The sequence below is a fragment of the Micropterus salmoides genome, unplaced genomic scaffold (assembly GCF_014851395.1).
Source record: "Micropterus salmoides isolate LMB-PRFRI ecotype aquatic unplaced genomic scaffold, ASM1485139v1 Ms_hic_scaffold_1182, whole genome shotgun sequence".
In the NCBI taxonomy this organism is placed as follows: domain Eukaryota; kingdom Metazoa; phylum Chordata; class Actinopteri; order Centrarchiformes; family Centrarchidae; genus Micropterus; species Micropterus salmoides.
The window spans coordinates 1-24,434 of NW_024040244.1; the positions used below are offsets into that span (position 1 = coordinate 1).

General features: G+C 46.9%; 19 non-coding genes and 1 pseudogene across 19 annotated transcripts; all 20 read left to right on the top strand.

Moving 5' to 3' along the window:
• The first annotated feature begins 13,432 nt into the window (after positions 1 to 13,432).
• On the top strand, positions 13,433 to 13,549 carry LOC119898521 (annotated as a pseudogene).
• A 445-nt stretch (positions 13,550 to 13,994) lies between these two features.
• LOC119898492 lies at positions 13,995 to 14,113 on the top strand. Its single transcript, XR_005443551.1, has one exon. It is a non-coding gene; the product is annotated as a 5S ribosomal RNA (ribosomal RNA).
• A 445-nt stretch (positions 14,114 to 14,558) lies between these two features.
• On the top strand, positions 14,559 to 14,677 carry LOC119898504. The gene has a single exon (XR_005443562.1). It is a non-coding gene; the product is annotated as a 5S ribosomal RNA (ribosomal RNA).
• A 445-nt stretch (positions 14,678 to 15,122) lies between these two features.
• On the top strand, positions 15,123 to 15,241 carry LOC119898516. The gene has a single exon (XR_005443573.1). It is a non-coding gene; the product is annotated as a 5S ribosomal RNA (ribosomal RNA).
• A 445-nt stretch (positions 15,242 to 15,686) lies between these two features.
• Positions 15,687 to 15,805, top strand: LOC119898522. Its single transcript, XR_005443578.1, has one exon. It is a non-coding gene; the product is annotated as a 5S ribosomal RNA (ribosomal RNA).
• Positions 15,806 to 16,250: 445 nt separating this feature from the next.
• On the top strand, positions 16,251 to 16,369 carry LOC119898524. The gene has a single exon (XR_005443579.1). It is a non-coding gene; the product is annotated as a 5S ribosomal RNA (ribosomal RNA).
• Positions 16,370 to 16,813: 444 nt separating this feature from the next.
• Positions 16,814 to 16,932, top strand: LOC119898493. The gene has a single exon (XR_005443552.1). It is a non-coding gene; the product is annotated as a 5S ribosomal RNA (ribosomal RNA).
• A 445-nt stretch (positions 16,933 to 17,377) lies between these two features.
• Positions 17,378 to 17,496, top strand: LOC119898494. The gene has a single exon (XR_005443553.1). It is a non-coding gene; the product is annotated as a 5S ribosomal RNA (ribosomal RNA).
• A 445-nt stretch (positions 17,497 to 17,941) lies between these two features.
• On the top strand, positions 17,942 to 18,060 carry LOC119898495. Its single transcript, XR_005443554.1, has one exon. It is a non-coding gene; the product is annotated as a 5S ribosomal RNA (ribosomal RNA).
• A 445-nt stretch (positions 18,061 to 18,505) lies between these two features.
• Positions 18,506 to 18,624, top strand: LOC119898497. The gene has a single exon (XR_005443555.1). It is a non-coding gene; the product is annotated as a 5S ribosomal RNA (ribosomal RNA).
• Positions 18,625 to 19,069: 445 nt separating this feature from the next.
• LOC119898498 lies at positions 19,070 to 19,188 on the top strand. The gene has a single exon (XR_005443556.1). It is a non-coding gene; the product is annotated as a 5S ribosomal RNA (ribosomal RNA).
• A 445-nt stretch (positions 19,189 to 19,633) lies between these two features.
• LOC119898499 lies at positions 19,634 to 19,752 on the top strand. The gene has a single exon (XR_005443557.1). It is a non-coding gene; the product is annotated as a 5S ribosomal RNA (ribosomal RNA).
• Positions 19,753 to 20,197: 445 nt separating this feature from the next.
• Positions 20,198 to 20,316, top strand: LOC119898500. The gene has a single exon (XR_005443558.1). It is a non-coding gene; the product is annotated as a 5S ribosomal RNA (ribosomal RNA).
• Positions 20,317 to 20,760: 444 nt separating this feature from the next.
• On the top strand, positions 20,761 to 20,879 carry LOC119898501. Its single transcript, XR_005443559.1, has one exon. It is a non-coding gene; the product is annotated as a 5S ribosomal RNA (ribosomal RNA).
• Positions 20,880 to 21,324: 445 nt separating this feature from the next.
• Positions 21,325 to 21,443, top strand: LOC119898502. Its single transcript, XR_005443560.1, has one exon. It is a non-coding gene; the product is annotated as a 5S ribosomal RNA (ribosomal RNA).
• A 445-nt stretch (positions 21,444 to 21,888) lies between these two features.
• On the top strand, positions 21,889 to 22,007 carry LOC119898503. Its single transcript, XR_005443561.1, has one exon. It is a non-coding gene; the product is annotated as a 5S ribosomal RNA (ribosomal RNA).
• A 445-nt stretch (positions 22,008 to 22,452) lies between these two features.
• LOC119898505 lies at positions 22,453 to 22,571 on the top strand. Its single transcript, XR_005443563.1, has one exon. It is a non-coding gene; the product is annotated as a 5S ribosomal RNA (ribosomal RNA).
• Positions 22,572 to 23,016: 445 nt separating this feature from the next.
• On the top strand, positions 23,017 to 23,135 carry LOC119898506. The gene has a single exon (XR_005443564.1). It is a non-coding gene; the product is annotated as a 5S ribosomal RNA (ribosomal RNA).
• Positions 23,136 to 23,580: 445 nt separating this feature from the next.
• On the top strand, positions 23,581 to 23,699 carry LOC119898507. Its single transcript, XR_005443565.1, has one exon. It is a non-coding gene; the product is annotated as a 5S ribosomal RNA (ribosomal RNA).
• A 445-nt stretch (positions 23,700 to 24,144) lies between these two features.
• Positions 24,145 to 24,263, top strand: LOC119898508. The gene has a single exon (XR_005443566.1). It is a non-coding gene; the product is annotated as a 5S ribosomal RNA (ribosomal RNA).
• The last annotated feature ends 171 nt before the right edge of the window (positions 24,264 to 24,434 follow it).

The following is a 24,434-nucleotide window of genomic DNA, read 5'->3' on the forward strand; positions in this document are numbered from 1 at the left end:
ACCAAATAAAGGGAAACCTAAGGAAAAGGACATTTAAAGATACCACTCTGTTATGCCTGATGAAGGACAAGCCGCCCTCCGAAACGTTGCAACAAGGCAGAGTGAAGCAGGACCAAGTCGGCCTGAATTAAGGAGAAAAGAATCAACAACTACAGGACCCGTGGAGTCCAATTTTTTGAACCAGCGCAGAGGTAATGCACTTTTGTGTCTGTTAAAAGGGAAAATGTGGAGTGTGGAGGTGCTTTTCACTTTCTGGGACTCTGAGGGCATATCACAGGACCGTGCACCAGTCTGGCTAACACTCGTTAGCCGGGACTTTTCCCCTCCTCCTAACCAGCCAGTGCCGTGTGTGTCATTTTGGAGCTTTCCCTGGAGAGTGAGGACATCCTTACCCAGCTGCAACCCCTAAACTTAACATCAGCAATTATTGTGACCCACTGGAAATATAAAATTGAAACCTCAAGCAAGAGAAGACTAAGAAATTGGATTTTAATCGTCAGACACCCAAATAGGGTGCAGATTACAACACTTACCTCAAGATGGAACCAAATTAAAGGGAAACCTAAGGAAAAGGACATTTAAAGATACCACTCTGTTATGCCTGATGAAGGACAAGCCGCCCTCCGAAACGTTGCAACAAGGCAGAGTGAAGCAGGACCAAGTCGGCCTGAATTAAGGAGAAAAGAATCAACAACTACAGGACCCGTGGAGTCCAATTTTTTGAACCAGCGCAGAGGTAATGCACTTTTGTGTCTGTTAAAAGGGAAAATGTGGAGTGTGGAGGTGCTTTTCACTTTCTGGGGACTCTGAGGGCATATCACAGGACCGTGCACCAGTCTGGCTAACACTCGTTAGCCGGGACTTTTCCCCTCCTCCTAACCAGCCAGTGCCGTGTGTGTCATTTTGGAGCTTTCCCTGGAGAGTGAGGACATCCTTACCCAGCTGCAACCCCTAAACTTAACATCAGCAATTATTGTGACCCACTGGAAATATAAAATTGAAACCTCAAGCAAGAGAAGACTAAGAAATTGGATTTTAATCGTCAGACACCCAAATAGGGTGCAGATTACAACACTTACCTCAAGATGGAACCAAATTAAAGGGAAACCTAAGGAAAAGGACATTTAAAGATACCACTCTGTTATGCCTGATGAAGGACAAGCCGCCCTCCGAAACGTTGCAACAAGGCAGAGTGAAGCAGGACCAAGTCGGCCTGAATTAAGGAGAAAAGAATCAACAACTACAGGACCCGTGGAGTCCAATTTTTTGAACCAGCGCAGAGGTAATGCACTTTTGTGTCTGTTAAAAGGGAAAATGTGGAGTGTGGAGGTGCTTTTCACTTTCTGGGGACTCTGAGGGCATATCACAGGACCGTGCACCAGTCTGGCTAACACTCGTTAGCCGGGACTTTTCCCCTCCTCCTAACCAGCCAGTGCCGTGTGTGTCATTTTGGAGCTTTCCCTGGAGAGTGAGGACATCCTTACCCAGCTGCAACCCCTAAACTTAACATCAGCAATTATTGTGACCCACTGGAAATATAAAATTGAAACCTCAAGCAAGAGAAGACTAAGAAATTGGATTTTAATCGTCAGACACCCAAATAGGGTGCAGATTACAACACTTACCTCAAGATGGAACCAAATTAAAGGGAAACCTAAGGAAAAGGACATTTAAAGATACCACTCTGTTATGCCTGATGAAGGACAAGCCGCCCTCCGAAACGTTGCAACAAGGCAGAGTGAAGCAGGACCAAGTCGGCCTGAATTAAGGAGAAAAGAATCAACAACTACAGGACCCGTGGAGTCCAATTTTTTGAACCAGCGCAGAGGTAATGCACTTTTGTGTCTGTTAAAAGGGAAAATGTGGAGTGTGGAGGTGCTTTTCACTTTCTGGGGACTCTGAGGGCATATCACAGGACCGTGCACCAGTCTGGCTAACACTCGTTAGCCGGGACTTTTCCCCTCCTCCTAACCAGCCAGTGCCGTGTGTGTCATTTTGGAGCTTTCCCTGGAGAGTGAGGACATCCTTACCCAGCTGCAACCCCTAAACTTAACATCAGCAATTATTGTGACCCACTGGAAATATAAAATTGAAACCTCAAGCAAGAGAAGACTAAGAAATTGGATTTTAATCGTCAGACACCCAAATAGGGTGCAGATTACAACACTTACCTCAAGATGGAACCAAATTAAAGGGAAACCTAAGGAAAAGGACATTTAAAGATACCACTCTGTTATGCCTGATGAAGGACAAGCCGCCCTCCGAAACGTTGCAACAAGGCAGAGTGAAGCAGGACCAAGTCGGCCTGAATTAAGGAGAAAAGAATCAACAACTACAGGACCCGTGGAGTCCAATTTTTTGAACCAGCGCAGAGGTAATGCACTTTTGTGTCTGTTAAAAGGGAAAATGTGGAGTGTGGAGGTGCTTTTCACTTTCTGGGGACTCTGAGGGCATATCACAGGACCGTGCACCAGTCTGGCTAACACTCGTTAGCCGGGACTTTTCCCCTCCTCCTAACCAGCCAGTGCCGTGTGTGTCATTTTGGAGCTTTCCCTGGAGAGTGAGGACATCCTTACCCAGCTGCAACCCCTAAACTTAACATCAGCAATTATTGTGACCCACTGGAAATATAAAATTGAAACCTCAAGCAAGAGAAGACTAAGAAATTGGATTTTAATCGTCAGACACCCAAATAGGGTGCAGATTACAACACTTACCTCAAGATGGAACCAAATTAAAGGGAAACCTAAGGAAAAGGACATTTAAAGATACCACTCTGTTATGCCTGATGAAGGACAAGCCGCCCTCCGAAACGTTGCAACAAGGCAGAGTGAAGCAGGACCAAGTCGGCCTGAATTAAGGAGAAAAGAATCAACAACTACAGGACCCGTGGAGTCCAATTTTTTGAACCAGCGCAGAGGTAATGCACTTTTGTGTCTGTTAAAAGGGAAAATGTGGAGTGTGGAGGTGCTTTTCACTTTCTGGGGACTCTGAGGGCATATCACAGGACCGTGCACCAGTCTGGCTAACACTCGTTAGCCGGGACTTTTCCCCTCCTCCTAACCAGCCAGTGCCGTGTGTGTCATTTTGGAGCTTTCCCTGGAGAGTGAGGACATCCTTACCCAGCTGCAACCCCTAAACTTAACATCAGCAATTATTGTGACCCACTGGAAATATAAAATTGAAACCTCAAGCAAGAGAAGACTAAGAAATTGGATTTTAATCGTCAGACACCCAAATAGGGTGCAGATTACAACACTTACCTCAAGATGGAACCAAATTAAAGGGAAACCTAAGGAAAAGGACATTTAAAGATACCACTCTGTTATGCCTGATGAAGGACAAGCCGCCCTCCGAAACGTTGCAACAAGGCAGAGTGAAGCAGGACCAAGTCGGCCTGAATTAAGGAGAAAAGAATCAACAACTACAGGACCCGTGGAGTCCAATTTTTTGAACCAGCGCAGAGGTAATGCACTTTTGTGTCTGTTAAAAGGGAAAATGTGGAGTGTGGAGGTGCTTTTCACTTTCTGGGGACTCTGAGGGCATATCACAGGACCGTGCACCAGTCTGGCTAACACTCGTTAGCCGGGACTTTTCCCCTCCTCCTAACCAGCCAGTGCCGTGTGTGTCATTTTGGAGCTTTCCCTGGAGAGTGAGGACATCCTTACCCAGCTGCAACCCCTAAACTTAACATCAGCAATTATTGTGACCCACTGGAAATATAAAATTGAAACCTCAAGCAAGAGAAGACTAAGAAATTGGATTTTAATCGTCAGACACCCAAATAGGGTGCAGATTACAACACTTACCTCAAGATGGAACCAAATTAAAGGGAAACCTAAGGAAAAGGACATTTAAAGATACCACTCTGTTATGCCTGATGAAGGACAAGCCGCCCTCCGAAACGTTGCAACAAGGCAGAGTGAAGCAGGACCAAGTCGGCCTGAATTAAGGAGAAAAGAATCAACAACTACAGGACCCGTGGAGTCCAATTTTTTGAACCAGCGCAGAGGTAATGCACTTTTGTGTCTGTTAAAAGGGAAAATGTGGAGTGTGGAGGTGCTTTTCACTTTCTGGGGACTCTGAGGGCATATCACAGGACCGTGCACCAGTCTGGCTAACACTCGTTAGCCGGGACTTTTCCCCTCCTCCTAACCAGCCAGTGCCGTGTGTGTCATTTTGGAGCTTTCCCTGGAGAGTGAGGACATCCTTACCCAGCTGCAACCCCTAAACTTAACATCAGCAATTATTGTGACCCACTGGAAATATAAAATTGAAACCTCAAGCAAGAGAAGACTAAGAAATTGGATTTTAATCGTCAGACACCCAAATAGGGTGCAGATTACAACACTTACCTCAAGATGGAACCAAATTAAAGGGAAACCTAAGGAAAAGGACATTTAAAGATACCACTCTGTTATGCCTGATGAAGGACAAGCCGCCCTCCGAAACGTTGCAACAAGGCAGAGTGAAGCAGGACCAAGTCGGCCTGAATTAAGGAGAAAAGAATCAACAACTACAGGACCCGTGGAGTCCAATTTTTTGAACCAGCGCAGAGGTAATGCACTTTTGTGTCTGTTAAAAGGGAAAATGTGGAGTGTGGAGGTGCTTTTCACTTTCTGGGGACTCTGAGGGCATATCACAGGACCGTGCACCAGTCTGGCTAACACTCGTTAGCCGGGACTTTTCCCCTCCTCCTAACCAGCCAGTGCCGTGTGTGTCATTTTGGAGCTTTCCCTGGAGAGTGAGGACATCCTTACCCAGCTGCAACCCCTAAACTTAACATCAGCAATTATTGTGACCCACTGGAAATATAAAATTGAAACCTCAAGCAAGAGAAGACTAAGAAATTGGATTTTAATCGTCAGACACCCAAATAGGGTGCAGATTACAACACTTACCTCAAGATGGAACCAAATTAAAGGGAAACCTAAGGAAAAGGACATTTAAAGATACCACTCTGTTATGCCTGATGAAGGACAAGCCGCCCTCCGAAACGTTGCAACAAGGCAGAGTGAAGCAGGACCAAGTCGGCCTGAATTAAGGAGAAAAGAATCAACAACTACAGGACCCGTGGAGTCCAATTTTTTGAACCAGCGCAGAGGTAATGCACTTTTGTGTCTGTTAAAAGGGAAAATGTGGAGTGTGGAGGTGCTTTTCACTTTCTGGGGACTCTGAGGGCATATCACAGGACCGTGCACCAGTCTGGCTAACACTCGTTAGCCGGGACTTTTCCCCTCCTCCTAACCAGCCAGTGCCGTGTGTGTCATTTTGGAGCTTTCCCTGGAGAGTGAGGACATCCTTACCCAGCTGCAACCCCTAAACTTAACATCAGCAATTATTGTGACCCACTGGAAATATAAAATTGAAACCTCAAGCAAGAGAAGACTAAGAAATTGGATTTTAATCGTCAGACACCCAAATAGGGTGCAGATTACAACACTTACCTCAAGATGGAACCAAATTAAAGGGAAACCTAAGGAAAAGGACATTTAAAGATACCACTCTGTTATGCCTGATGAAGGACAAGCCGCCCTCCGAAACGTTGCAACAAGGCAGAGTGAAGCAGGACCAAGTCGGCCTGAATTAAGGAGAAAAGAATCAACAACTACAGGACCCGTGGAGTCCAATTTTTTGAACCAGCGCAGAGGTAATGCACTTTTGTGTCTGTTAAAAGGGAAAATGTGGAGTGTGGAGGTGCTTTTCACTTTCTGGGGACTCTGAGGGCATATCACAGGACCGTGCACCAGTCTGGCTAACACTCGTTAGCCGGGACTTTTCCCCTCCTCCTAACCAGCCAGTGCCGTGTGTGTCATTTTGGAGCTTTCCCTGGAGAGTGAGGACATCCTTACCCAGCTGCAACCCCTAAACTTAACATCAGCAATTATTGTGACCCACTGGAAATATAAAATTGAAACCTCAAGCAAGAGAAGACTAAGAAATTGGATTTTAATCGTCAGACACCCAAATAGGGTGCAGATTACAACACTTACCTCAAGATGGAACCAAATTAAAGGGAAACCTAAGGAAAAGGACATTTAAAGATACCACTCTGTTATGCCTGATGAAGGACAAGCCGCCCTCCGAAACGTTGCAACAAGGCAGAGTGAAGCAGGACCAAGTCGGCCTGAATTAAGGAGAAAAGAATCAACAACTACAGGACCCGTGGAGTCCAATTTTTTGAACCAGCGCAGAGGTAATGCACTTTTGTGTCTGTTAAAAGGGAAAATGTGGAGTGTGGAGGTGCTTTTCACTTTCTGGGGACTCTGAGGGCATATCACAGGACCGTGCACCAGTCTGGCTAACACTCGTTAGCCGGGACTTTTCCCCTCCTCCTAACCAGCCAGTGCCGTGTGTGTCATTTTGGAGCTTTCCCTGGAGAGTGAGGACATCCTTACCCAGCTGCAACCCCTAAACTTAACATCAGCAATTATTGTGACCCACTGGAAATATAAAATTGAAACCTCAAGCAAGAGAAGACTAAGAAATTGGATTTTAATCGTCAGACACCCAAATAGGGTGCAGATTACAACACTTACCTCAAGATGGAACCAAATTAAAGGGAAACCTAAGGAAAAGGACATTTAAAGATACCACTCTGTTATGCCTGATGAAGGACAAGCCGCCCTCCGAAACGTTGCAACAAGGCAGAGTGAAGCAGGACCAAGTCGGCCTGAATTAAGGAGAAAAGAATCAACAACTACAGGACCCGTGGAGTCCAATTTTTTGAACCAGCGCAGAGGTAATGCACTTTTGTGTCTGTTAAAAGGGAAAATGTGGAGTGTGGAGGTGCTTTTCACTTTCTGGGGACTCTGAGGGCATATCACAGGACCGTGCACCAGTCTGGCTAACACTCGTTAGCCGGGACTTTTCCCCTCCTCCTAACCAGCCAGTGCCGTGTGTGTCATTTTGGAGCTTTCCCTGGAGAGTGAGGACATCCTTACCCAGCTGCAACCCCTAAACTTAACATCAGCAATTATTGTGACCCACTGGAAATATAAAATTGAAACCTCAAGCAAGAGAAGACTAAGAAATTGGATTTTAATCGTCAGACACCCAAATAGGGTGCAGATTACAACACTTACCTCAAGATGGAACCAAATTAAAGGGAAACCTAAGGAAAAGGACATTTAAAGATACCACTCTGTTATGCCTGATGAAGGACAAGCCGCCCTCCGAAACGTTGCAACAAGGCAGAGTGAAGCAGGACCAAGTCGGCCTGAATTAAGGAGAAAAGAATCAACAACTACAGGACCCGTGGAGTCCAATTTTTTGAACCAGCGCAGAGGTAATGCACTTTTGTGTCTGTTAAAAGGGAAAATGTGGAGTGTGGAGGTGCTTTTCACTTTCTGGGGACTCTGAGGGCATATCACAGGACCGTGCACCAGTCTGGCTAACACTCGTTAGCCGGGACTTTTCCCCTCCTCCTAACCAGCCAGTGCCGTGTGTGTCATTTTGGAGCTTTCCCTGGAGAGTGAGGACATCCTTACCCAGCTGCAACCCCTAAACTTAACATCAGCAATTATTGTGACCCACTGGAAATATAAAATTGAAACCTCAAGCAAGAGAAGACTAAGAAATTGGATTTTAATCGTCAGACACCCAAATAGGGTGCAGATTACAACACTTACCTCAAGATGGAACCAAATTAAAGGGAAACCTAAGGAAAAGGACATTTAAAGATACCACTCTGTTATGCCTGATGAAGGACAAGCCGCCCTCCGAAACGTTGCAACAAGGCAGAGTGAAGCAGGACCAAGTCGGCCTGAATTAAGGAGAAAAGAATCAACAACTACAGGACCCGTGGAGTCCAATTTTTTGAACCAGCGCAGAGGTAATGCACTTTTGTGTCTGTTAAAAGGGAAAATGTGGAGTGTGGAGGTGCTTTTCACTTTCTGGGGACTCTGAGGGCATATCACAGGACCGTGCACCAGTCTGGCTAACACTCGTTAGCCGGGACTTTTCCCCTCCTCCTAACCAGCCAGTGCCGTGTGTGTCATTTTGGAGCTTTCCCTGGAGAGTGAGGACATCCTTACCCAGCTGCAACCCCTAAACTTAACATCAGCAATTATTGTGACCCACTGGAAATATAAAATTGAAACCTCAAGCAAGAGAAGACTAAGAAATTGGATTTTAATCGTCAGACACCCAAATAGGGTGCAGATTACAACACTTACCTCAAGATGGAACCAAATTAAAGGGAAACCTAAGGAAAAGGACATTTAAAGATACCACTCTGTTATGCCTGATGAAGGACAAGCCGCCCTCCGAAACGTTGCAACAAGGCAGAGTGAAGCAGGACCAAGTCGGCCTGAATTAAGGAGAAAAGAATCAACAACTACAGGACCCGTGGAGTCCAATTTTTTGAACCAGCGCAGAGGTAATGCACTTTTGTGTCTGTTAAAAGGGAAAATGTGGAGTGTGGAGGTGCTTTTCACTTTCTGGGGACTCTGAGGGCATATCACAGGACCGTGCACCAGTCTGGCTAACACTCGTTAGCCGGGACTTTTCCCCTCCTCCTAACCAGCCAGTGCCGTGTGTGTCATTTTGGAGCTTTCCCTGGAGAGTGAGGACATCCTTACCCAGCTGCAACCCCTAAACTTAACATCAGCAATTATTGTGACCCACTGGAAATATAAAATTGAAACCTCAAGCAAGAGAAGACTAAGAAATTGGATTTTAATCGTCAGACACCCAAATAGGGTGCAGATTACAACACTTACCTCAAGATGGAACCAAATTAAAGGGAAACCTAAGGAAAAGGACATTTAAAGATACCACTCTGTTATGCCTGATGAAGGACAAGCCGCCCTCCGAAACGTTGCAACAAGGCAGAGTGAAGCAGGACCAAGTCGGCCTGAATTAAGGAGAAAAGAATCAACAACTACAGGACCCGTGGAGTCCAATTTTTTGAACCAGCGCAGAGGTAATGCACTTTTGTGTCTGTTAAAAGGGAAAATGTGGAGTGTGGAGGTGCTTTTCACTTTCTGGGGACTCTGAGGGCATATCACAGGACCGTGCACCAGTCTGGCTAACACTCGTTAGCCGGGACTTTTCCCCTCCTCCTAACCAGCCAGTGCCGTGTGTGTCATTTTGGAGCTTTCCCTGGAGAGTGAGGACATCCTTACCCAGCTGCAACCCCTAAACTTAACATCAGCAATTATTGTGACCCACTGGAAATATAAAATTGAAACCTCAAGCAAGAGAAGACTAAGAAATTGGATTTTAATCGTCAGACACCCAAATAGGGTGCAGATTACAACACTTACCTCAAGATGGAACCAAATTAAAGGGAAACCTAAGGAAAAGGACATTTAAAGATACCACTCTGTTATGCCTGATGAAGGACAAGCCGCCCTCCGAAACGTTGCAACAAGGCAGAGTGAAGCAGGACCAAGTCGGCCTGAATTAAGGAGAAAAGAATCAACAACTACAGGACCCGTGGAGTCCAATTTTTTGAACCAGCGCAGAGGTAATGCACTTTTGTGTCTGTTAAAAGGGAAAATGTGGAGTGTGGAGGTGCTTTTCACTTTCTGGGGACTCTGAGGGCATATCACAGGACCGTGCACCAGTCTGGCTAACACTCGTTAGCCGGGACTTTTCCCCTCCTCCTAACCAGCCAGTGCCGTGTGTGTCATTTTGGAGCTTTCCCTGGAGAGTGAGGACATCCTTACCCAGCTGCAACCCCTAAACTTAACATCAGCAATTATTGTGACCCACTGGAAATATAAAATTGAAACCTCAAGCAAGAGAAGACTAAGAAATTGGATTTTAATCGTCAGACACCCAAATAGGGTGCAGATTACAACACTTACCTCAAGATGGAACCAAATTAAAGGGAAACCTAAGGAAAAGGACATTTAAAGATACCACTCTGTTATGCCTGATGAAGGACAAGCCGCCCTCCGAAACGTTGCAACAAGGCAGAGTGAAGCAGGACCAAGTCGGCCTGAATTAAGGAGAAAAGAATCAACAACTACAGGACCCGTGGAGTCCAATTTTTTGAACCAGCGCAGAGGTAATGCACTTTTGTGTCTGTTAAAAGGGAAAATGTGGAGTGTGGAGGTGCTTTTCACTTTCTGGGGACTCTGAGGGCATATCACAGGACCGTGCACCAGTCTGGCTAACACTCGTTAGCCGGGACTTTTCCCCTCCTCCTAACCAGCCAGTGCCGTGTGTGTCATTTTGGAGCTTTCCCTGGAGAGTGAGGACATCCTTACCCAGCTGCAACCCCTAAACTTAACATCAGCAATTATTGTGACCCACTGGAAATATAAAATTGAAACCTCAAGCAAGAGAAGACTAAGAAATTGGATTTTAATCGTCAGACACCCAAATAGGGTGCAGATTACAACACTTACCTCAAGATGGAACCAAATTAAAGGGAAACCTAAGGAAAAGGACATTTAAAGATACCACTCTGTTATGCCTGATGAAGGACAAGCCGCCCTCCGAAACGTTGCAACAAGGCAGAGTGAAGCAGGACCAAGTCGGCCTGAATTAAGGAGAAAAGAATCAACAACTACAGGACCCGTGGAGTCCAATTTTTTGAACCAGCGCAGAGGTAATGCACTTTTGTGTCTGTTAAAAGGGAAAATGTGGAGTGTGGAGGTGCTTTTCACTTTCTGGGGACTCTGAGGGCATATCACAGGACCGTGCACCAGTCTGGCTAACACTCGTTAGCCGGGACTTTTCCCCTCCTCCTAACCAGCCAGTGCCGTGTGTGTCATTTTGGAGCTTTCCCTGGAGAGTGAGGACATCCTTACCCAGCTGCAACCCCTAAACTTAACATCAGCAATTATTGTGACCCACTGGAAATATAAAATTGAAACCTCAAGCAAGAGAAGACTAAGAAATTGGATTTTAATCGTCAGACACCCAAATAGGGTGCAGATTACAACACTTACCTCAAGATGGAACCAAATTAAAGGGAAACCTAAGGAAAAGGACATTTAAAGATACCACTCTGTTATGCCTGATGAAGGACAAGCCGCCCTCCGAAACGTTGCAACAAGGCAGAGTGAAGCAGGACCAAGTCGGCCTGAATTAAGGAGAAAAGAATCAACAACTACAGGACCCGTGGAGTCCAATTTTTTGAACCAGCGCAGAGGTAATGCACTTTTGTGTCTGTTAAAAGGGAAAATGTGGAGTGTGGAGGTGCTTTTCACTTTCTGGGGACTCTGAGGGCATATCACAGGACCGTGCACCAGTCTGGCTAACACTCGTTAGCCGGGACTTTTCCCCTCCTCCTAACCAGCCAGTGCCGTGTGTGTCATTTTGGAGCTTTCCCTGGAGAGTGAGGACATCCTTACCCAGCTGCAACCCCTAAACTTAACATCAGCAATTATTGTGACCCACTGGAAATATAAAATTGAAACCTCAAGCAAGAGAAGACTAAGAAATTGGATTTTAATCGTCAGACACCCAAATAGGGTGCAGATTACAACACTTACCTCAAGATGGAACCAAATTAAAGGGAAACCTAAGGAAAAGGACATTTAAAGATACCACTCTGTTATGCCTGATGAAGGACAAGCCGCCCTCCGAAACGTTGCAACAAGGCAGAGTGAAGCAGGACCAAGTCGGCCTGAATTAAGGAGAAAAGAATCAACAACTACAGGACCCGTGGAGTCCAATTTTTTGAACCAGCGCAGAGGTAATGCACTTTTGTGTCTGTTAAAAGGGAAAATGTGGAGTGTGGAGGTGCTTTTCACTTTCTGGGGACTCTGAGGGCATATCACAGGACCGTGCACCAGTCTGGCTAACACTCGTTAGCCGGGACTTTTCCCCTCCTCCTAACCAGCCAGTGCCGTGTGTGTCATTTTGGAGCTTTCCCTGGAGAGTGAGGACATCCTTACCCAGCTGCAACCCCTAAACTTAACATCAGCAATTATTGTGACCCACTGGAAATATAAAATTGAAACCTCAAGCAAGAGAAGACTAAGAAATTGGATTTTAATCGTCAGACACCCAAATAGGGTGCAGATTACAACACTTACCTCAAGATGGAACCAAATTAAAGGGAAACCTAAGGAAAAGGACATTTAAAGATACCACTCTGTTATGCCTGATGAAGGACAAGCCGCCCTCCGAAACGTTGCAACAAGGCAGAGTGAAGCAGGACCAAGTCGGCCTGAATTAAGGAGAAAAGAATCAACAACTACAGGACCCGTGGAGTCCAATTTTTTGAACCAGCGCAGAGGTAATGCACTTTTGTGTCTGTTAAAAGGGAAAATGTGGAGTGTGGAGGTGCTTTTCACTTTCTGGGGACTCTGAGGGCATATCACAGGACCGTGCACCAGTCTGGCTAACACTCGTTAGCCGGGACTTTTCCCCTCCTCCTAACCAGCCAGTGCCGTGTGTGTCATTTTGGAGCTTTCCCTGGAGAGTGAGGACATCCTTACCCAGCTGCAACCCCTAAACTTAACATCAGCAATTATTGTGACCCACTGGAAATATAAAATTGAAACCTCAAGCAAGAGAAGACTAAGAAATTGGATTTTAATCGTCAGACACCCAAATAGGGTGCAGATTACAACACTTACCTCAAGATGGAACCAAATTAAAGGGAAACCTAAGGAAAAGGACATTTAAAGATACCACTCTGTTATGCCTGATGAAGGACAAGCCGCCCTCCGAAACGTTGCAACAAGGCAGAGTGAAGCAGGACCAAGTCGGCCTGAATTAAGGAGAAAAGAATCAACAACTACAGGACCCGTGGAGTCCAATTTTTTGAACCAGCGCAGAGGTAATGCACTTTTGTGTCTGTTAAAAGGGAAAATGTGGAGTGTGGAGGTGCTTTTCACTTTCTGGGGACTCTGAGGGCATATCACAGGACCGTGCACCAGTCTGGCTAACACTCGTTAGCCGGGACTTTTCCCCTCCTCCTAACCAGCCAGTGCCGTGTGTGTCATTTTGGAGCTTTCCCTGGAGAGTGAGGACATCCTTACCCAGCTGCAACCCCTAAACTTAACATCAGCAATTATTGTGACCCACTGGAAATATAAAATTGAAACCTCAAGCAAGAGAAGACTAAGAAATTGGATTTTAATCGTCAGACACCCAAATAGGGTGCAGATTACAACACTTACCTCAAGATGGAACCAAATTAAAGGGAAACCTAAGGAAAAGGACATTTAAAGATACCACTCTGTTATGCCTGATGAAGGACAAGCCGCCCTCCGAAACGTTGCAACAAGGCAGAGTGAAGCAGGACCAAGTCGGCCTGAATTAAGGAGAAAAGAATCAACAACTACAGGACCCGTGGAGTCCAATTTTTTGAACCAGCGCAGAGGTAATGCACTTTTGTGTCTGTTAAAAGGGAAAATGTGGAGTGTGGAGGTGCTTTTCACTTTCTGGGGACTCTGAGGGCATATCACAGGACCGTGCACCAGTCTGGCTAACACTCGTTAGCCGGGACTTTTCCCCTCCTCCTAACCCTAACCACCCTGAACACGCCCGATCTCGTCCGATCTCGGAAGCTAAGCAGGGTCGGGCCTGGTTAGTACTTGGATGGGAGACCGCCTGGGAATACCAGGTGCTGTAAGCTTTTTCACTTTGCCGCTGCTTCAGTGGGTAGACAGTGTTGGAAAAAAGAGAGCAGCTCGTCTCTGGACTTTGAAATGTCTAATTTGCACTCATTTACTTACTTAGTTTTAGCCCAACCCTTTTCCTAAACCTAACCAAGTAGTTTTGTTGCCTGAACCCAACCAAAGGATGACTGCTTCACAACGTTACCCACGCGTTTAACCTCATGTGACTCAAGTCAGGTGACTCACTTCGTGTGATTTATGTCACATTGTTAAGGGTCCGGTACGCCTGTCCCTTCAACTTATGTGGTTTTGGGACAACTGACAAGGGACCTCTTTTGTCGTGTAGGTATGAGGACATGTTGCAGCATTGGTTGTGTTTCCTCGATATCTACTGTTGCTACCTCTTTAGACAAAGCTGAGGTTACGGCATCTTTAAAAGGGATGCTCGTGGGGGCCCCTGTGGCTTACGGCCATACCACCCTGAACACGCCCGATCTCGTCCGATCTCGGAAGCTAAGCAGGGTCGGGCCTGGTTAGTACTTGGATGGGAGACCGCCTGGGAATACCAGGTGCTGTAAGCTTTTTCACTTTGCCGCTGCTTCAGTGGGTAGACAGTGTTGGAAAAAAGAGAGCAGCTCGTCTCTGGACTTTGAAATGTCTAATTTGCACTCATTTACTTACTTAGTTTTAGCCCAACCCTTTTCCTAAACCTAACCAAGTAGTTTTGTTGCCTGAACCCAACCAAAGGATGACTGCTTCACAACGTTACCCACGCGTTTAACCTCATGTGACTCAAGTCAGGTGACTCACTTCGTGTGATTTATGTCACATTGTTAAGGGTCCGGTACGCCTGTCCCTTCAACTTATGTGGTTTTGGGACAACTGACAAGGGACCTCTTTTGTCGTGTAGGTATGAGGACATGTTGCAGCATTGGTTGTGTTTCCTCGATATCTACTGTTGCTACCTCTTTAGACAAAGCTGAGGTTACGGCATCTTTAAAAGGGATGCTCGTGGGGGCCCCTGTGGCTTACGGCCATACCACCCTGAACACGCCCGATCTCGTCCGATCTCGGAAGCTAAGCAGGGTCGGGCCTGGTTAGTACTTGGATGGGAGACCGCCTGGGAATACCAGGTGCTGTAAGCTTTTTCACTTTGCCGCTGCTTCAGTGGGTAGACAGTGTTGGAAAAAAGAGAGCAGCTCGTCTCTGGACTTTGAAATGTCTAATTTGCACTCATTTACTTACTTAGTTTTAGCCCAACCCTTTTCCTAAACCTAACCAAGTAGTTTTGTTGCCTGAACCCAACCAAAGGATGACTGCTTCACAACGTTACCCACGCGTTTAACCTCATGTGACTCAAGTCAGGTGACTCACTTCGTGTGATTTATGTCACATTGTTAAGGGTCCGGTACGCCTGTCCCTTCAACTTATGTGGTTTTGGGACAACTGACAAGGGACCTCTTTTGTCGTGTAGGTATGAGGACATGTTGCAGCATTGGTTGTGTTTCCTCGATATCTACTGTTGCTACCTCTTTAGACAAAGCTGAGGTTACGGCATCTTTAAAAGGGATGCTCGTGGGGGCCCCTGTGGCTTACGGCCATACCACCCTGAACACGCCCGATCTCGTCCGATCTCGGAAGCTAAGCAGGGTCGGGCCTGGTTAGTACTTGGATGGGAGACCGCCTGGGAATACCAGGTGCTGTAAGCTTTTTCACTTTGCCGCTGCTTCAGTGGGTAGACAGTGTTGGAAAAAAGAGAGCAGCTCGTCTCTGGACTTTGAAATGTCTAATTTGCACTCATTTACTTACTTAGTTTTAGCCCAACCCTTTTCCTAAACCTAACCAAGTAGTTTTGTTGCCTGAACCCAACCAAAGGATGACTGCTTCACAACGTTACCCACGCGTTTAACCTCATGTGACTCAAGTCAGGTGACTCACTTCGTGTGATTTATGTCACATTGTTAAGGGTCCGGTACGCCTGTCCCTTCAACTTATGTGGTTTTGGGACAACTGACAAGGGACCTCTTTTGTCGTGTAGGTATGAGGACATGTTGCAGCATTGGTTGTGTTTCCTCGATATCTACTGTTGCTACCTCTTTAGACAAAGCTGAGGTTACGGCATCTTTAAAAGGGATGCTCGTGGGGGCCCCTGTGGCTTACGGCCATACCACCCTGAACACGCCCGATCTCGTCCGATCTCGGAAGCTAAGCAGGGTCGGGCCTGGTTAGTACTTGGATGGGAGACCGCCTGGGAATACCAGGTGCTGTAAGCTTTTTCACTTTGCCGCTGCTTCAGTGGGTAGACAGTGTTGGAAAAAAGAGAGCAGCTCGTCTCTGGACTTTGAAATGTCTAATTTGCACTCATTTACTTACTTAGTTTTAGCCCAACCCTTTTCCTAAACCTAACCAAGTAGTTTTGTTGCCTGAACCCAACCAAAGGATGACTGCTTCACAACGTTACCCACGCGTTTAACCTCATGTGACTCAAGTCAGGTGACTCACTTCGTGTGATTTATGTCACATTGTTAAGGGTCCGGTACGCCTGTCCCTTCAACTTATGTGGTTTTGGGACAACTGACAAGGGACCTCTTTTGTCGTGTAGGTATGAGGACATGTTGCAGCATTGGTTGTGTTTCCTCGATATCTACTGTTGCTACCTCTTTAGACAAAGCTGAGGTTACGGCATCTTTAAAAGGGATGCTCGTGGGGGCCCCTGTGGCTTACGGCCATACCACCCTGAACACGCCCGATCTCGTCCGATCTCGGAAGCTAAGCAGGGTCGGGCCTGGTTAGTACTTGGATGGGAGACCGCCTGGGAATACCAGGTGCTGTAAGCTTTTTCACTTTGCCGCTGCTTCAGTGGGTAGACAGTGTTGGAAAAAGAGAGCAGCTCGTCTCTGGACTTTGAAATGTCTAATTTGCACTCATTTACTTACTTAGTTTTAGCCCAACCCTTTTCCTAAACCTAACCAAGTAGTTTTGTTGCCTGAACCCAACCAAAGGATGACTGCTTCACAACGTTACCCACGCGTTTAACCTCATGTGACTCAAGTCAGGTGACTCACTTCGTGTGATTTATGTCACATTGTTAAGGGTCCGGTACGCCTGTCCCTTCAACTTATGTGGTTTTGGGACAACTGACAAGGGACCTCTTTTGTCGTGTAGGTATGAGGACATGTTGCAGCATTGGTTGTGTTTCCTCGATATCTACTGTTGCTACCTCTTTAGACAAAGCTGAGGTTACGGCATCTTTAAAAGGGATGCTCGTGGGGGCCCCTGTGGCTTACGGCCATACCACCCTGAACACGCCCGATCTCGTCCGATCTCGGAAGCTAAGCAGGGTCGGGCCTGGTTAGTACTTGGATGGGAGACCGCCTGGGAATACCAGGTGCTGTAAGCTTTTTCACTTTGCCGCTGCTTCAGTGGGTAGACAGTGTTGGAAAAAAGAGAGCAGCTCGTCTCTGGACTTTGAAATGTCTAATTTGCACTCATTTACTTACTTAGTTTTAGCCCAACCCTTTTCCTAAACCTAACCAAGTAGTTTTGTTGCCTGAACCCAACCAAAGGATGACTGCTTCACAACGTTACCCACGCGTTTAACCTCATGTGACTCAAGTCAGGTGACTCACTTCGTGTGATTTATGTCACATTGTTAAGGGTCCGGTACGCCTGTCCCTTCAACTTATGTGGTTTTGGGACAACTGACAAGGGACCTCTTTTGTCGTGTAGGTATGAGGACATGTTGCAGCATTGGTTGTGTTTCCTCGATATCTACTGTTGCTACCTCTTTAGACAAAGCTGAGGTTACGGCATCTTTAAAAGGGATGCTCGTGGGGGCCCCTGTGGCTTACGGCCATACCACCCTGAACACGCCCGATCTCGTCCGATCTCGGAAGCTAAGCAGGGTCGGGCCTGGTTAGTACTTGGATGGGAGACCGCCTGGGAATACCAGGTGCTGTAAGCTTTTTCACTTTGCCGCTGCTTCAGTGGGTAGACAGTGTTGGAAAAAAGAGAGCAGCTCGTCTCTGGACTTTGAAATGTCTAATTTGCACTCATTTACTTACTTAGTTTTAGCCCAACCCTTTTCCTAAACCTAACCAAGTAGTTTTGTTGCCTGAACCCAACCAAAGGATGACTGCTTCACAACGTTACCCACGCGTTTAACCTCATGTGACTCAAGTCAGGTGACTCACTTCGTGTGATTTATGTCACATTGTTAAGGGTCCGGTACGCCTGTCCCTTCAACTTATGTGGTTTTGGGACAACTGACAAGGGACCTCTTTTGTCGTGTAGGTATGAGGACATGTTGCAGCATTGGTTGTGTTTCCTCGATATCTACTGTTGCTACCTCTTTAGACAAAGCTGAGGTTACGGCATCTTTAAAAGGGATGCTCGTGGGGGCCCCTGTGGCTTACGGCCATACCACCCTGAACACGCCCGATCTCGTCCGATCTCGGAAGCTAAGCAGGGTCGGGCCTGGTTAGTACTTGGATGGGAGACCGCCTGGGAATACCAGGTGCTGTAAGCTTTTTCACTTTGCCGCTGCTTCAGTGGGTAGACAGTGTTGGAAAAAAGAGAGCAGCTCGTCTCTGGACTTTGAAATGTCTAATTTGCACTCATTTACTTACTTAGTTTTAGCCCAACCCTTTTCCTAAACCTAACCAAGTAGTTTTGTTGCCTGAACCCAACCAAAGGATGACTGCTTCACAACGTTACCCACGCGTTTAACCTCATGTGACTCAAGTCAGGTGACTCACTTCGTGTGATTTATGTCACATTGTTAAGGGTCCGGTACGCCTGTCCCTTCAACTTATGTGGTTTTGGGACAACTGACAAGGGACCTCTTTTGTCGTGTAGGTATGAGGACATGTTGCAGCATTGGTTGTGTTTCCTCGATATCTACTGTTGCTACCTCTTTAGACAAAGCTGAGGTTACGGCATCTTTAAAAGGGATGCTCGTGGGGGCCCCTGTGGCTTACGGCCATACCACCCTGAACACGCCCGATCTCGTCCGATCTCGGAAGCTAAGCAGGGTCGGGCCTGGTTAGTACTTGGATGGGAGACCGCCTGGGAATACCAGGTGCTGTAAGCTTTTTCACTTTGCCGCTGCTTCAGTGGGTAGACAGTGTTGGAAAAAAGAGAGCAGCTCGTCTCTGGACTTTGAAATGTCTAATTTGCACTCATTTACTTACTTAGTTTTAGCCCAACCCTTTTCCTAAACCTAACCAAGTAGTTTTGTTGCCTGAACCCAACCAAAGGATGACTGCTTCACAACGTTACCCACGCGTTTAACCTCATGTGACTCAAGTCAGGTGACTCACTTCGTGTGATTTATGTCACATTGTTAAGGGTCCGGTACGCCTGTCCCTTCAACTTATGTGGTTTTGGGACAACTGACAAGGGACCTCTTTTGTCGTGTAGGTATGAGGACATGTTGCAGCATTGGTTGTGTTTCCTCGATATCTACTGTTGCTACCTCTTTAGACAAAGCTGAGGTTACGGCATCTTTAAAAGGGATGCTCGTGGGGGCCCCTGTGGCTTACGGCCATACCACCCTGAACACGCCCGATCTCGTCCGATCTCGGAAGCTAAGCAGGGTCGGGCCTGGTTAGTACTTGGATGGGAGACCGCCTGGGAATACCAGGTGCTGTAAGCTTTTTCACTTTGCCGCTGCTTCAGTGGGTAGACAGTGTTGGAAAAAAGAGAGCAGCTCGTCTCTGGACTTTGAAATGTCTAATTTGCACTCATTTACTTACTTAGTTTTAGCCCAACCCTTTTCCTAAACCTAACCAAGTAGTTTTGTTGCCTGAACCCAACCAAAGGATGACTGCTTCACAACGTTACCCACGCGTTTAACCTCATGTGACTCAAGTCAGGTGACTCACTTCGTGTGATTTATGTCACATTGTTAAGGGTCCGGTACGCCTGTCCCTTCAACTTATGTGGTTTTGGGACAACTGACAAGGGACCTCTTTTGTCGTGTAGGTATGAGGACATGTTGCAGCATTGGTTGTGTTTCCTCGATATCTACTGTTGCTACCTCTTTAGACAAAGCTGAGGTTACGGCATCTTTAAAAGGGATGCTCGTGGGGGCCCCTGTGGCTTACGGCCATACCACCCTGAACACGCCCGATCTCGTCCGATCTCGGAAGCTAAGCAGGGTCGGGCCTGGTTAGTACTTGGATGGGAGACCGCCTGGGAATACCAGGTGCTGTAAGCTTTTTCACTTTGCCGCTGCTTCAGTGGGTAGACAGTGTTGGAAAAAAGAGAGCAGCTCGTCTCTGGACTTTGAAATGTCTAATTTGCACTCATTTACTTACTTAGTTTTAGCCCAACCCTTTTCCTAAACCTAACCAAGTAGTTTTGTTGCCTGAACCCAACCAAAGGATGACTGCTTCACAACGTTACCCACGCGTTTAACCTCATGTGACTCAAGTCAGGTGACTCACTTCGTGTGATTTATGTCACATTGTTAAGGGTCCGGTACGCCTGTCCCTTCAACTTATGTGGTTTTGGGACAACTGACAAGGGACCTCTTTTGTCGTGTAGGTATGAGGACATGTTGCAGCATTGGTTGTGTTTCCTCGATATCTACTGTTGCTACCTCTTTAGACAAAGCTGAGGTTACGGCATCTTTAAAAGGGATGCTCGTGGGGGCCCCTGTGGCTTACGGCCATACCACCCTGAACACGCCCGATCTCGTCCGATCTCGGAAGCTAAGCAGGGTCGGGCCTGGTTAGTACTTGGATGGGAGACCGCCTGGGAATACCAGGTGCTGTAAGCTTTTTCACTTTGCCGCTGCTTCAGTGGGTAGACAGTGTTGGAAAAAGAGAGCAGCTCGTCTCTGGACTTTGAAATGTCTAATTTGCACTCATTTACTTACTTAGTTTTAGCCCAACCCTTTTCCTAAACCTAACCAAGTAGTTTTGTTGCCTGAACCCAACCAAAGGATGACTGCTTCACAACGTTACCCACGCGTTTAACCTCATGTGACTCAAGTCAGGTGACTCACTTCGTGTGATTTATGTCACATTGTTAAGGGTCCGGTACGCCTGTCCCTTCAACTTATGTGGTTTTGGGACAACTGACAAGGGACCTCTTTTGTCGTGTAGGTATGAGGACATGTTGCAGCATTGGTTGTGTTTCCTCGATATCTACTGTTGCTACCTCTTTAGACAAAGCTGAGGTTACGGCATCTTTAAAAGGGATGCTCGTGGGGGCCCCTGTGGCTTACGGCCATACCACCCTGAACACGCCCGATCTCGTCCGATCTCGGAAGCTAAGCAGGGTCGGGCCTGGTTAGTACTTGGATGGGAGACCGCCTGGGAATACCAGGTGCTGTAAGCTTTTTCACTTTGCCGCTGCTTCAGTGGGTAGACAGTGTTGGAAAAAAGAGAGCAGCTCGTCTCTGGACTTTGAAATGTCTAATTTGCACTCATTTACTTACTTAGTTTTAGCCCAACCCTTTTCCTAAACCTAACCAAGTAGTTTTGTTGCCTGAACCCAACCAAAGGATGACTGCTTCACAACGTTACCCACGCGTTTAACCTCATGTGACTCAAGTCAGGTGACTCACTTCGTGTGATTTATGTCACATTGTTAAGGGTCCGGTACGCCTGTCCCTTCAACTTATGTGGTTTTGGGACAACTGACAAGGGACCTCTTTTGTCGTGTAGGTATGAGGACATGTTGCAGCATTGGTTGTGTTTCCTCGATATCTACTGTTGCTACCTCTTTAGACAAAGCTGAGGTTACGGCATCTTTAAAAGGGATGCTCGTGGGGGCCCCTGTGGCTTACGGCCATACCACCCTGAACACGCCCGATCTCGTCCGATCTCGGAAGCTAAGCAGGGTCGGGCCTGGTTAGTACTTGGATGGGAGACCGCCTGGGAATACCAGGTGCTGTAAGCTTTTTCACTTTGCCGCTGCTTCAGTGGGTAGACAGTGTTGGAAAAAAGAGAGCAGCTCGTCTCTGGACTTTGAAATGTCTAATTTGCACTCATTTACTTACTTAGTTTTAGCCCAACCCTTTTCCTAAACCTAACCAAGTAGTTTTGTTGCCTGAACCCAACCAAAGGATGACTGCTTCACAACGTTACCCACGCGTTTAACCTCATGTGACTCAAGTCAGGTGACTCACTTCGTGTGATTTATGTCACATTGTTAAGGGTCCGGTACGCCTGTCCCTTCAACTTATGTGGTTTTGGGACAACTGACAAGGGACCTCTTTTGTCGTGTAGGTATGAGGACATGTTGCAGCATTGGTTGTGTTTCCTCGATATCTACTGTTGCTACCTCTTTAGACAAAGCTGAGGTTACGGCATCTTTAAAAGGGATGCTCGTGGGGGCCCCTGTGGCTTACGGCCATACCACCCTGAACACGCCCGATCTCGTCCGATCTCGGAAGCTAAGCAGGGTCGGGCCTGGTTAGTACTTGGATGGGAGACCGCCTGGGAATACCAGGTGCTGTAAGCTTTTTCACTTTGCCGCTGCTTCAGTGGGTAGACAGTGTTGGAAAAAAGAGAGCAGCTCGTCTCTGGACTTTGAAATGTCTAATTTGCACTCATTTACTTACTTAGTTTTAGCCCAACCCTTTTCCTAAACCTAACCAAGTAGTTTTGTTGCCTGAACCCAACCAAAGGATGACTGCTTCACAACGTTACCCACGCGTTTAACCTCATGTGACTCAAGTCAGGTGACTCACTTCGTGTGATTTATGTCACATTGTTAAGGGTCCGGTACGCCTGTCCCTTCAACTTATGTGGTTTTGGGACAACTGACAAGGGACCTCTTTTGTCGTGTAGGTATGAGGACATGTTGCAGCATTGGTTGTGTTTCCTCGATATCTACTGTTGCTACCTCTTTAGACAAAGCTGAGGTTACGGCATCTTTAAAAGGGATGCTCGTGGGGGCCCCTGTGGCTTACGGCCATACCACCCTGAACACGCCCGATCTCGTCCGATCTCGGAAGCTAAGCAGGGTCGGGCCTGGTTAGTACTTGGATGGGAGACCGCCTGGGAATACCAGGTGCTGTAAGCTTTTTCACTTTGCCGCTGCTTCAGTGGGTAGACAGTGTTGGAAAAAAGAGAGCAGCTCGTCTCTGGACTTTGAAATGTCTAATTTGCACTCATTTACTTACTTAGTTTTAGCCCAACCCTTTTCCTAAACCTAACCAAGTAGTTTTGTTGCCTGAACCCAACCAAAGGATGACTGCTTCACAACGTTACCCACGCGTTTAACCTCATGTGACTCAAGTCAGGTGACTCACTTCGTGTGATTTATGTCACATTGTTAAGGGTCCGGTACGCCTGTCCCTTCAACTTATGTGGTTTTGGGACAACTGACAAGGGACCTCTTTTGTCGTGTAGGTATGAGGACATGTTGCAGCATTGGTTGTGTTTCCTCGATATCTACTGTTGCTACCTCTTTAGACAAAGCTGAGGTTACGGCATCTTTAAAAGGGATGCTCGTGGGGGCCCCTGTGGCTTACGGCCATACCACCCTGAACACGCCCGATCTCGTCCGATCTCGGAAGCTAAGCAGGGTCGGGCCTGGTTAGTACTTGGATGGGAGACCGCCTGGGAATACCAGGTGCTGTAAGCTTTTTCACTTTGCCGCTGCTTCAGTGGGTAGACAGTGTTGGAAAAAAGAGAGCAGCTCGTCTCTGGACTTTGAAATGTCTAATTTGCACTCATTTACTTACTTAGTTTTAGCCCAACCCTTTTCCTAAACCTAACCAAGTAGTTTTGTTGCCTGAACCCAACCAAAGGATGACTGCTTCACAACGTTACCCACGCGTTTAACCTCATGTGACTCAAGTCAGGTGACTCACTTCGTGTGATTTATGTCACATTGTTAAGGGTCCGGTACGCCTGTCCCTTCAACTTATGTGGTTTTGGGACAACTGACAAGGGACCTCTTTTGTCGTGTAGGTATGAGGACATGTTGCAGCATTGGTTGTGTTTCCTCGATATCTACTGTTGCTACCTCTTTAGACAAAGCTGAGGTTACGGCATCTTTAAAAGGGATGCTCGTGGGGGCCCCTGTGGCTTACGGCCATACCACCCTGAACACGCCCGATCTCGTCCGATCTCGGAAGCTAAGCAGGGTCGGGCCTGGTTAGTACTTGGATGGGAGACCGCCTGGGAATACCAGGTGCTGTAAGCTTTTTCACTTTGCCGCTGCTTCAGTGGGTAGACAGTGTTGGAAAAAAGAGAGCAGCTCGTCTCTGGACTTTGAAATGTCTAATTTGCACTCATTTACTTACTTAGTTTTAGCCCAACCCTTTTCCTAAACCTAACCAAGTAGTTTTGTTGCCTGAACCCAACCAAAGGATGACTGCTTCACAACGTTACCCACGCGTTTAACCTCATGTGACTCAAGTCAGGTGACTCACTTCGTGTGATTTATGTCACATTGTTAAGGGTCCGGTACGCCTGTCCCTTCAACTTATGTGGTTTTGGGACAACTGACAAGGGACCTCTTTTGTCGTGTAGGTATGAGGACATGTTGCAGCATTGGTTGTGTTTCCTCGATATCTACTGTTGCTACCTCTTTAGACAAAGCTGAGGTTACGGCATCTTTAAAAGGGATGCTCGTGGGGGCCCCTGTGGCTTACGGCCATACCACCCTGAACACGCCCGATCTCGTCCGATCTCGGAAGCTAAGCAGGGTCGGGCCTGGTTAGTACTTGGATGGGAGACCGCCTGGGAATACCAGGTGCTGTAAGCTTTTTCACTTTGCCGCTGCTTCAGTGGGTAGACAGTGTTGGAAAAAAGAGAGCAGCTCGTCTCTGGACTTTGAAATGTCTAATTTGCACTCATTTACTTACTTAGTTTTAGCCCAACCCTTTTCCTAAACCTAACCAAGTAGTTTTGTTGCCTGAACCCAACCAAAGGATGA